The sequence below is a fragment of the Taudactylus pleione genome, unplaced genomic scaffold (assembly GCF_031769625.1).
Source record: "Taudactylus pleione unplaced genomic scaffold, aTauple2 ptg001394l, whole genome shotgun sequence".
In the NCBI taxonomy this organism is placed as follows: Eukaryota; Metazoa; Chordata; class Amphibia; order Anura; family Myobatrachidae; genus Taudactylus; species Taudactylus pleione.
The window spans coordinates 242,663-255,703 of NW_028285794.1; positions in this window are offsets into that span (position 1 = coordinate 242,663).

A 13,041-nucleotide genomic window follows, 5' to 3' on the forward strand; every position below is an offset into this window, starting at 1 on the left:
GCAGATAATAACAGTATTTTGTCTAGTGGGTGGTTACTTGTCCCTGAGTGGCCTTACTTCCCTACTAGGTATTCCCTCTCACCTTCCGTAACTGACTGCGTAATGGGCGGGTTACTCACTGCCACCAACAGGCTCCCACACCAGCACCTGGAACTGTTCATTCAACACAGGCTCCTATCACTGGCACCACCTACTGGGAATGTGAGGACACACTGCCAACACTACCTGTACCCAGGAGGTGCTGCAGCAAATTCCTACTGGTCCCAGACAATGGACCAGTCTGCAATGAGTATCTGGCAGAGGGTCTCAGCTTGGAAACACTGGGCTCAATCCAGAAAAGCCAGGGAATAGCACACTGTAGCATTTTGCACTTTTCTGGTGCTCACAGAATACCAGCAGATCCCGGCATCTTCCAGCAAGTAGATGTTTATTGCTCCACAGCAAAGAAGATGTTACCGAAGTTTTCTCAAGCTGGTCAGAAGATATACATTATACAGTCACAGTAGCCCTTTGTATAGTAATGAGACACAATACTGCAGGTTGTAATCCTGCCCATACCTCTGGGACTAGTATATCAAAGGAGGAATACAATTTAGCAGTTCCTGCTAAATGTGAGCTGTATTTATATGTACCAAATAGAATCAGTATTTGTGTAGTGAAACAGTCATAGAATTAGCATATGACTCCACGATTTAATAACTTCCCCATAGTATTAGGGCTGACCACCATCACCACCATGGATGATCAGGCAGAGTCGGTAAGGCTGTGGCTCCTGTTGATCAGTCTGTCCAAAAGCTGCTCTCCAACAGCACTGGAAGAGACATCCCGGGGCTGGCTACCCGCTGGCTAGATGTTCTGAGGCTGGTGCTACCCTTGTACAGTAAGTTATATCTATGTTCCCTGTGACTGACTGACTGACACACACACACACACACACCTCTGTAGTGTGTTATAGGGCTATAATCTCAGCTAGGTGCTGTCTCCTATTAAACCCGATCTCTACTCCACTATACTATGGAAACCTTTACAATGTATTAAGCGCCCGATTATTGCATGCACTGCTGATCACAGATTCCCGATTAATGGGGATCTGCACGTGCGCAGGACCCATTCTGTGAGTGTGCAGAATGGGTCCTGCATAGTCGCGCGCAGACCCTTGAATTCCTCTACCTGATTGACAGGCAGAGGCATTTAAGGGGTGATGTGGGGGCAGGGTTGGCCAGCATTCCTGGAAATGGGGGCATATCTGCCCCATTTTCTGGGATTGGCCAGCCCAGGATCTGCATTGATCAACGCAGTGTCCTGGGCTCGCAAGCCAGTCTGTAAGCTGAGGGTCACTCAACTGGCCGGAGGTCTGGCACCGTCCACCATCTCGACCACCGATGGTCGCGATGGTGATCCCAGCCTGTGACCTCCGTCGCGGTGCTAGGATCACAAAAGCAAGAGGAGGTATAATTACAGGGGAGTGTCATACAGAGTGTGTAATACAGGGGGGTGTCATACACCTATGTGCAGCTTTGTAATTGTGTTCCTTGCTGAATCAGGCCCACATTCCATTCTAGACAGGTAGAAACTGGTAATTTAACCAATGGCCTCATCCGGCATAGAATGTAATGGTACCCTGAATCCCGCGGTGGGAGTGCCCAGACTATAGGAATGCTTTTTTTTTTTCTTTGCTACAAGTTAATTTTTATTCCACGGTGCACCTCCCCACCATTAGACAAATGAATATATTGGTAGTGAATGGGATAAGGGGAAAGGGCGATTATTGATTACCTTGGTCTGTGCAGATACAAATTCTCTGTTGAGTGTCGCTAATACTGCAAATGTTCTCACATGTCCTCCTGAGTGTGGGGTCACTGCTGCTTTGGAACTAGCTTAAACCTGCGTCAGCTCTGGTCTCCGTCACAGAACCACGTTATGCTGGTTCCAAAACTGACAAAGGACATAATCATCACACTCCAGAATACAGCAGTATCAGCTCATCCAATGCACACAGCCAGAGAAGGGACGCCAGGCTGGGATTAGTATCAATCAGCTCATCCAATGCACACAGCCAGAGAAGGGATGCCAGGCTGGGATTAGTATAAGCTCATCCAATGCACACAGCCAGAGAAGGGATGCCAGGCTGGGATTAGTATCAGCTCATCCAATGCACACAGCCAGAGAAGGGATGCCAGGCTGGGATTAGTATCAGCTCATCCAATGCACACAGCCAGAGAAGGGACGCCAGGCTGGGATTAGTATCAGCTCATCCAATGCACACAGCCAGAGAAGGGACGCCAGGCTGGGATTAGTATCAGCTCATCCAATGCACACAGCCAGAGAAGCGATGCCAGGCTGGGATTAGTATCAGCTCATCCAATGCACACAGCCAGAGAAGCGATGCCAGGCTGGGATTAGTATCAGCTCATCCAATGCACACAGCCAGAGAAGGGACGCCAGGCTGGGATTAGTATCAGCTCATCCAATGCACACAGCCAGAGAAGGGACGCCAGGCTGGGATTAGTATCAGCTCATCCAATGCACACAGCCAGAGAAGCGATGCCAGGCTGGGATTAGTATCAGCTCATCCAATGCACACAGCCACAGAAGGGATGCCAGGCTGGGATTAGTATCAGCTCATCCAATGCACACAGCCAGAGAAGGGACGCCAGGCTGGGATTAGTATCAGCTCATCCAATGCACACAGCCAGAGAAGGGATGCCGGGCTGGGATTAGTATCAGCTCATCCAATGCACACAGCCAGAGAAGGGACGCCAGGCTGGGATTAGTATCAGCTCATCCAATGCACACAGCCAGAGAAGGGACGCCGGGCTGGGATTAGTATCAGCTCATCCAATGCACACAGCCAGAGAAGGGACGCCAGGCTGGGATTAGTATCAGCTCATCCAATGCACACAGCCAGAGAAGGGACGCCAGGCTGGGATTAGTATCAGCTCATCCAATGCACACAGTCACAGAAGGGATGCCAGGCTGGGATTAGTATCAGCTCATCCAATGCACACAGCCAGAGAAGGGATTACACAGCCAGAGAAGGGATTACACAGCCAGAGAAGCGATGCCAGGCTGGGATTAGTATCAGCTCATCCAATGCACACAGTCACAGAAGGGACGCCAGGCTGGGATTAGTATCAGCTCATCCAATGCACACAGCCAGAGAAGCGATGCCGGGCTGGGATTAGTATCAGCTCATCCAATGCACACAGCCAGAGAAGGGACACCGGGCTGGGATTAGTATCAACTCATCCAATGCACACAGCCAGAGAAGGGATTACACAGCCAGAGAAGGGATTACACAGCCAGAGAAGCGATGCCAGGCTGGGATTAGTATCAGCTCATCCAATGCACACAGCCAGAGAAGGGACGCCAGGCTGGGATTAGTATCAATCAGCTCATCCAATGCACACAGCCAGAGAAGGGATGCCAGGCTGGGATTAGTATAAGCTCATCCAATGCACACAGCCAGAGAAGGGATGCCAGGCTGGGATTAGTATCAGCTCATCCAATGCACACAGCCAGAGAAGGGATGCCAGGCTGGGATTAGTATCAGCTCATCCAATGCACACAGCCAGAGAAGGGACGCCAGGCTGGGATTAGTATCAGCTCATCCAATGCACACAGCCAGAGAAGGGACGCCAGGCTGGGATTAGTATCAGCTCATCCAATGCACACAGCCAGAGAAGCGATGCCAGGCTGGGATTAGTATCAGCTCATCCAATGCACACAGCCAGAGAAGCGATGCCAGGCTGGGATTAGTATCAGCTCATCCAATGCACACAGCCAGAGAAGGGACGCCAGGCTGGGATTAGTATCAGCTCATCCAATGCACACAGCCAGAGAAGGGACGCCAGGCTGGGATTAGTATCAGCTCATCCAATGCACACAGCCAGAGAAGCGATGCCAGGCTGGGATTAGTATCAGCTCATCCAATGCACACAGCCACAGAAGGGATGCCAGGCTGGGATTAGTATCAGCTCATCCAATGCACACAGCCAGAGAAGGGACGCCAGGCTGGGATTAGTATCAGCTCATCCAATGCACACAGCCAGAGAAGGGATGCCGGGCTGGGATTAGTATCAGCTCATCCAATGCACACAGCCAGAGAAGGGACGCCAGGCTGGGATTAGTATCAGCTCATCCAATGCACACAGCCAGAGAAGGGACGCCGGGCTGGGATTAGTATCAGCTCATCCAATGCACACAGCCAGAGAAGGGACGCCAGGCTGGGATTAGTATCAGCTCATCCAATGCACACAGCCAGAGAAGGGACGCCAGGCTGGGATTAGTATCAGCTCATCCAATGCACACAGTCACAGAAGGGATGCCAGGCTGGGATTAGTATCAGCTCATCCAATGCACACAGCCAGAGAAGGGATTACACAGCCAGAGAAGGGATTACACAGCCAGAGAAGCGATGCCAGGCTGGGATTAGTATCAGCTCATCCAATGCACACAGTCACAGAAGGGACGCCAGGCTGGGATTAGTATCAGCTCATCCAATGCACACAGCCAGAGAAGCGATGCCGGGCTGGGATTAGTATCAGCTCATCCAATGCACACAGCCAGAGAAGGGACACCGGGCTGGGATTAGTATCAACTCATCCAATGCACACAGCCAGAGAAGGGATTACACAGCCAGAGAAGGGATTACACAGCCAGAGAAGCGATGCCAGGCTGGGATTAGTATCAGCTCATCCAATGCACACAGCCAGAGAAGGGACGCCAGGCTGGGATTAGTATCAGCTCATCCAATGCACACAGTCACAGAAGGGATGCCAGTTTGGGATTAGTATCAGCTCATCCAATGCACACAGCCAGAGAAGCGATGCCGGGCTGGGATTAGTATCAGCTCATCCAATGCACACAGCCAGAGAAGGGACACCGGGCTGGGATTAGTATCAGCTCATCCAATGCACACAGCCAGAGAAGGGATTACACAGCCAGAGAAGGGATGCCAGGCTGGGATTAGTATCAGCTCATCCAATGCACACAGTCACAGAAGGGACGCCAGGCTGGGATTAGTATCAGCTCATCCAATGCACACAGCCAGAGAAGCGATGCCGGGCTGGGATTAGTATCAGCTCATCCAATGCACACAGCCAGAGAAGGGACACCGGGCTGGGATTAGTATCAACTCATCCAATGCACACAGCCAGAGAAGGGACGCCGGGCTGGGATTAGTATCAGCTCATCCAATGCACACAGCCACAGAAGGGATGCCGGGCTGGGATTAGTATCAGCTCATCCAATGCACACAGCCACAGAAGGGATGCCGGGCTGGGATTAGTATCAGCTCATCCAATGCACACAGCCAGAGAAGGGACGCCAGGCTGGGATTAGTATCAGCTCATCCAATGCACACAGCCAGAGAAGGGACGCCAGGCTGGGATTAGTATCAGCTCATCCAATGCACACAGTCACAGAAGGGATGCCAGGCTGGGATTAGTATCAGCTCATCCAATGCACACAGCCAGAGAAGCGATGCCAGGCTGGGATTAGTATCAGCTCATCCAATGCACACAGCCAGAGAAGGGACGCCGGGCTGGGATTAGTATCAGCTCATCCAATGCACACAGCCAGAGAAGGGACGCCGGGCTGGGATTAGTATCAGCTCATCCAATGCACACAGCCAGAGAAGGGACGCCGGGCTGGGATTAGTATCAACTCATCCAATGCACACAGCCAGAGAAGGGACGCCGGGCTGGGATTAGTATCAGCTCATCCAATGCACACAGCCACAGAAGGGACGCCGGGCTGGGATTAGTATCAGCTCATCCAATGCACACAGCCACAGAAGGGACGCCAGGCTGGGATTAGTATCAGCTCATCCAATGCACACAGCCAGAGAAGGGACGCCAGGCTGGGATTAGTATCAGCTCATCCAATGCACACAGCCAGAGAAGGGACGCCAGGCTGGGATTAGTATCAGCTCATCCAATGCACACAGCCACAGAAGGGATGCCGGGCTGGGATTAGTATCAGCTCATCCAATGCACACAGCCAGAGAAGGGACGCCGGGCTGGGATTAGTATCAGCTCATCCAATGCACACAGCCAGAGAAGGGACGCCGGGCTGGGATTAGTATCAACTCATCCAATGCACACAGCCAGAGAAGGGACGCCAGGCTGGGATTAGTATCAACTCATCCAATGCACACAGCCAGAGAAGGGACGCCGGGCTGGGATTAGTATCAGCTCATCCAATGCACACAGCCAGAGAAGGGATGCCAGGCTGGGATTAGTATCAGCTCATCCAATGCACACAGCCAGAGAAGGGACGCCAGGCTGGGATTAGTATCAGCTCATCCAATGCACACAGTCACAGAAGGGACGCCGGGCTGGGATTAGTATCAGCTCATCCAATGCACACAGCCACAGAAGGGGTGCCAGGCTGGGATTAGTATCAGCTCATCCAATGCACACAGCCACAGAAGGGGTGCCAGGCTGGGATTAGTATCAGCTCATCCAATGCACACAGCCACAGAAGGGATGCCGGGCTGGGATTAGTATCAGCTCATCCAATGCACACAGCCAGAGAAGGGACGCCAGGCTGGGATTAGTATCAGCTCATCCAATGCACACAGCCAGAGAAGGGACGCCAGGCTGGGATTAGTATCAGCTCATCCAATGCACACAGCCACAGAAGGGACGCCGGGCTGGGATTAGTATCAGCTCATCCAATGCACACAGCCACAGAAGGGATGCCGGGCTGGGATTAGTATCAGCTCATCCAATGCACACAGCCAGAGAAGGGATTACACAGCCAGAGAAGCGATGCCAGGCTGGGATTAGTATCAGCTCATCCAATGCACACAGCCAGAGAAGGGACGCCAGGCTGGGATTAGTATCAGCTCATCCAATGCACACAGCCAGAGAAGGGACGCCAGGCTGGGATTAGTATCAGCTCATCCAATGCACACAGCCAGAGAAGGGACGCCAGGCTGGGATTAGTATCAGCTCATCCAATGCACACAGTCACAGAAGGGATGCCGGGCTGGGATTAGTATCAGCTCATCCAATGCACACAGCCACAGAAGGGATGCCGGGCTGGGATTAGTATCAGCTCATTCAATGCACACAGCCAGAGAAGGGATTACACAGCCAGAGAAGCGATGCCAGGCTGGGATTAATATCAGCTCATCCAATGCACACAGCCAGAGAAGCGATGCCGGGCTGGGATTAGTATCAGCTCATCCAATGCACACAGCCACAGAAGGGATGCCGGGCTGGGATTAGTATCAGCTCATCCAATGCACACAGCCAGAGAAGGGACGCCAGGCTGGGATTAGTATCAGCTCATCCAATGCACACAGCCAGAGAAGGGACGCCAGGCTGGGATTAGTATCAGCTCATCCAATGCACACAGTCACAGAAGGGATGCCAGGCTGGGATAAGTATCAGCTCATCCAATGCACACAGCCAGAGAAGTGATGCCGGGCTGGGATTAGTATCAGCTCATCCAATGCACACAGCCAGAGAAGGGACGCCGGGCTGGGATTAGTATCAGCTCATCCAATGCACACAGCCAGAGAAGGGATGCCGGGCTGGGATTAGTATCAACTCATCCAATGCACACAGCCAGAGAAGGGACGCCGGGCTGGGATTAGTATCAGCTCATCCAATGCACACAGCCACAGAAGGGATGCCGGGCTGGGATTAGTATCAGCTCATCCAATGCACACAGCCACAGAAGGGACGCCAGGCTGGGATTAGTATCAGCTCATCCAATGCACACAGCCAGAGAAGGGACGCCAGGCTGGGATTAGTATCAGCTCATCCAATGCACACAGTCACAGAAGCGATGCCAGGCTGGGATTAGTATCAGCTCATCCAATGCACACAGCCACAGAAGGGATGCCGGGCTGGGATTAGTATCAGCTCATCCAATGCACACAGCCAGAGAAGGGACGCCAGGCTGGGATTAGTATCAGCTCATCCAATGCACACAGCCAGAGAAGGGACGCCGGGCTGGGATTAGTATCAGCTCATCCAATGCACACAGCCAGAGAAGGGATTACACAGCCAGAGAAGCGATGCCAGGCTGGGATTAGTATCAGCTCATCCAATGCACACAGTCACAGAAGGGAAGCCAGGCTGGGATTAGTATCAGCTCATCCAATGCACACAGTCACAGAAGGGACGCCAGGCTGGGATTAGTATCAGCTCATCCAATGCACACAGCCAGAGAAGCGATGCCGGGCTGGGATTAGTATCAGCGCATCCAATGCACACAGCCAGAGAAGGGACGCCGGGCTGGGATTAGTATCAGCTCATCCAATGCACACAGCCAGAGAAGGGACGCCAGGCTGGGATTAGTATCAACTCATCCAATGCACACAGCCACAGAAGGGATGCCGGGCTGGGATTAGTATCAGCTCATCCAATGCACACAGCCACAGAAGGGATGCCGGGCTGGGATTAGTATCAGCTCATCCAATGCACACAGCCACAGAAGGGACGCCAGGCTGGGATTAGTATCAGCTCATCCAATGCACACAGTCACAGAAGCGATGCCAGGCTGGGATTAGTATCAGCTCATCCAATGCACACAGCCACAGAAGGGATGCCGGGCTGGGATTAGTATCAGCTCATCCAATGCACACAGCCAGAGAAGGGACGCCAGGCTGGGATTAGTATCAGCTCATCCAATGCACACAGCCAGAGAAGGGACGCCGGGCTGGGATTAGTATCAGCTCATCCAATGCACACAGCCACAGAAGGGATTACACAGCCAGAGAAGCGATGCCAGGCTGGGATTAGTATCAGCTCATCCAATGCACACAGTCACAGAAGGGATGCCGGGCTGGGATTAGTATCAGCTCATCCAATGCACACAGCCAGAGAAGGGACGCCAGGCTGGGATTAGTATCAGCTCATCCAATGCACACAGCCAGAGAAGGGACGCCGGGCTGGGATTAGTATCAGCTCATCCAATGCACACAGCCAGAGAAGGGATTACACAGCCAGAGAAGCGATGCCAGGCTGGGATTAGTATCAGCTCATCCAATGCACACAGTCACAGAAGGGACGCCAGGCTGGGATTAGTATCAGCTCATCCAATGCACACAGCCAGAGAAGCGATGCCGGTGACATCCAATGCACACAGCCAGAGAAGGGACGCCAGGCTGGGATTATTATCAGCTCATCCAATGCACACAGCCAGAGAAGGGACGCCAGGCTGGGATTAGTATCAGCTCATCCAATGCACACAGCCAGAGAAGCGATGCCAGGCTGGGATTAGTATCAGCTCATCCAATGCACACAGTCACAGAAGCGATGCCAGGCTGGGATTAGTATCAGCTCATCCAATGCACACAGCCAGAGAAGGGACGCCAGGCTGGGATTATTATCAGCTCATCCAATGCACACAGCCAGAGAAGGGACGCCAGGCTGGGATTAGTATCAGCTCATCCAATGCACACAGTCACAGAAGCGATGCCAGGCTGGGATTAGTATCAATCAGCTCAGACTTATCTCAGCAGAACGTTATGCCAGTGTACGTTCTTTACTACTTTCTGCAATGTGCACTCTGCCACCTGTCACCGGTATTGTGGCGAATCCTCCCAATAACTCTGATACATTGCTCCTTACAGGGCTTGTGTCCTTCTCACACACTGACCTCCCACAACGCAGAGATTTCAGCATCAAATCACAGACATGGTGTCTGGTCCTGGCGCCTCAGAGGCTTATGCTGGGGGGTTTCTGGTCAATGAAATTCTCACTCCTTGGCCAAATCCGTGCTTGCACAAAGTATGTTCTGTCTGCTATGTACAATAGTGGCCTCATACTGTACCTGATCTTGTTTTCAAGGTTCTCTCTGGCCTCACAATAAAGCCGGTTACATGGTCAGACCACCACCTCATTTCATTCTCAGCCATAACTCCTTTGCCCATGGAGGTGACCAGGTATCTTTCAATTAGGGGTTGTTACATCCCAGGCTCTGACATCAAATCAAGGTCGCACATTAATGAATGATTGTCAGGATCCTTGTTCTCTTGTCCATTACAACAATAGGAATGTAATAGACATTATGGGGCACGGATTCAGAGTTGGGAGCAAAAATAAAAAGCAAGTAACTGCACCTTGGCAAATGCTACAGTACAGAGCTGGTGCGTATCTGTGCCCGTAGGGAGAGTCTGTGCCCAACTAAGCTACAGCCAGGAGAGCACTGTGCGATGTTATTTGGGATCTGCTGTGATTCCTAAACCGTGATGAAATACTAATTCTATGAAGGGGGATAAGTGGCTTACACTGTGCTAGCATCCAATCTAACAGGTGCCGGACAGGTCACATTAATACTTGAGGATAGAACCACCAAGCGGTTTTAGTGTGGAGCATTGAGTCTCCTCCTATATATCCACATCAGCGTTGATAAGGATGGAACTAACAGACCTGTGATACATTGCGATCATTTATTATTTTTCTTGGAACTCATAATATTACTCTGTCCCTTGGTCTGTAGACGCCCATCCGACGTACATATTATAAACTGATTCACTAGATTATTGAAAACTAATTACACTATATACTGTAGGTGGTTGATAGTAATATTTTAACTTATTTCATCATTATTGTATTTAGTATTATGTGGATTAATATTTTGCTGAGATTATTTTAAAAGATGACGGACATACATTACACACAAACAATCTGGCCACAATGAGGCCTAGTAGATCAAAAACTGACTGACGTAGGGAGGGAGATCATCAAAATATCTAATCTTTGGATCCCTAGTTATGGTGAATCAAACATAATCGTAATGACACCATATAGTCAGACAGGCGGCGAAAAATATGAAAAGATATAATAAATATTAGGAAGGGATTTATTCCTTCTACTCATAGTGTGATTGATCACCAAACCAAATCCACTTCTGTTATACGTGTACAGCTGAGATTTGATTAAAAGAGTAGGATTATATAAATCAATAAATATCACATCATGCCCACCAGAGCTTACACTCTAACATAAATGCAGGGAGTAAAACCAGGCTACAGCTGAGACAAGTTCTTCTGTTCATTCTCTAGACTCACAGGCTTCATACATTGGAGTTTGCAAACAAATTATTCGGCATGTCGTCTGGAGAAAAAACACATTTCCAGGAAAAAAATTACTAATATCCTAAAGGGAAGGTTAGGGTTAGGCTGCGGCAGGTGGCGGCTAGGGTTAGGCTGCGGCAGGTGGCGGCTAGGGTTAGGCTGCGGCAGGTGGCGGCTAGGGTTAGGCTGCGGCAGGTGGCGGCTAGGGTTAGGCTGCGGCAGGTGGCGGCTAGGGTTAGGCTGCGGCAGGTGGCGGCTAGGGTTAGGCTGCGGCAGGTGGCGGCTAGGGTTAGGCTGCGGCAGGTGGCGGCTAGGGTTAGGCTGCGGCAGGTGGCGGCTAGGGTTAGGCTGCGGCAGGTGGCGGCTAGGGTTAGGCTGCGGCAGGTGGCGGCTAGGGTTAGGCTGCGGCAGGTGGCGGCTAGGGTTAGGCTGCGGCAGGTGGCGGCTAGGGTTAGGCTGCGGCAGGTGGCGGTTAGGGTTAGGCTGCAGCAGGTGGCGGCTAGGGTTAGGCTGTGGAAGGCGGCGGTTAGCCTATGGGTTGGGAGGTTAGGGTTAGGCAGTGGGAGGTGGAGGACAGGGTGAGGCAGTGGGAGGTGGATGTTAAGGATAGGCTGTGGGAGACAATATGTCCCTGGTGGTCTAGTGGTGACTTACCTGGTATGGTGGTTCCAACGATGGATAATACCGCTGTACAGCCGAACAAAGTATGTTGACATTCTGCACGGACCGGCAGGGGAGGGTTGGGTTAGATTGTGGGAGGCAGAGGTTAGGGTTAGGCTGTGGGAGGCAGAGGTTAGGGTTAGGCTGTGGGAGGCAGAGGTTAGGGTTAGGCTGTGGGAGGCAGAGGTTAGGGTTAGGCTGTGGGAGGCAGAGGTTAGGGATAGGCATACCGCTGGAGTCATCAGCTGACCTTAAATGTCTAATTATGTTGACATGATTAGAATGTCAACAAAACCTCCCTGGTGGTCTAGCAGTGACTTACCAGGTACGGCAGATCCAATGATGGATAATACCGCTGGACAGCTGTACCAGGTAAGTCACTTTTAGACCACCAGGGACATTTTTTTTTGACATTCTAATCATGTTGACATTTCAGTTCACATGATAAATGTCAACATGATGGTCGATAGTCTCATGAAGGTCAATAAAATATACCACACCCAATTTAATGACCCCTCCACAGTTACCCAAAACACATTGAGCTAATGACCCCTCCACAGTTACCCAACACATTGAGCTAATGACCCCTCCACAGTTACCCAACACATTGAGCTAATGACCCCTCCACAGTTACCCAACACATTGAGCTAATGACCCCTCCACAGTTACCCAACACATTGAGCTAATGACCCCTCCACAGTTACCCAACACATTGAGCTAATGACCCCTCCACAGTTACCCAACACATTGAGCTAATGACCCCTCCACAGTTACCCAACACATCGAGTTAATGACCCCTCCACAGTTACCCAACACACTGAGCTAATGACTCCTCCACAGTTACACAACACATTGAGCTAATGACCCATCCAAAGTTACCCAACATATCCAGCTTATGACTTCTCCAGTTACACAGCACATTGAGATAATGACCCCTCCATAGTTACCCAACATATCCAGCTTATGACTTCTCCAGTTACACAGCACATTGAGATAATGACCCCTCCATAGTTACCCAGTTTTATTTTATTTTACGCTTTGGGAAAACTCCTAACATGGCTGATAAACAAATAAATAATTATGATGCCATATGATTGGCTGGGGTTTATTTCTGGGGCACTGGTGCTACCGTAGCAACCAGTGAGGCAAGTGAGTGTTCCAAGCAGGACAAGACATGACCTCTATAAGCTAATAACAATCACTGACTGACAGAAGTTCAGTAGCCCCCAGTTGTGGATCTTCTTTGTATATTGGACAGCAGATCTATATACCAATTACACCACTGCCCCAGAGGCACAATCACAGCCAGGCCTCTCCCAGAACAAACCATTGCCTCCAGC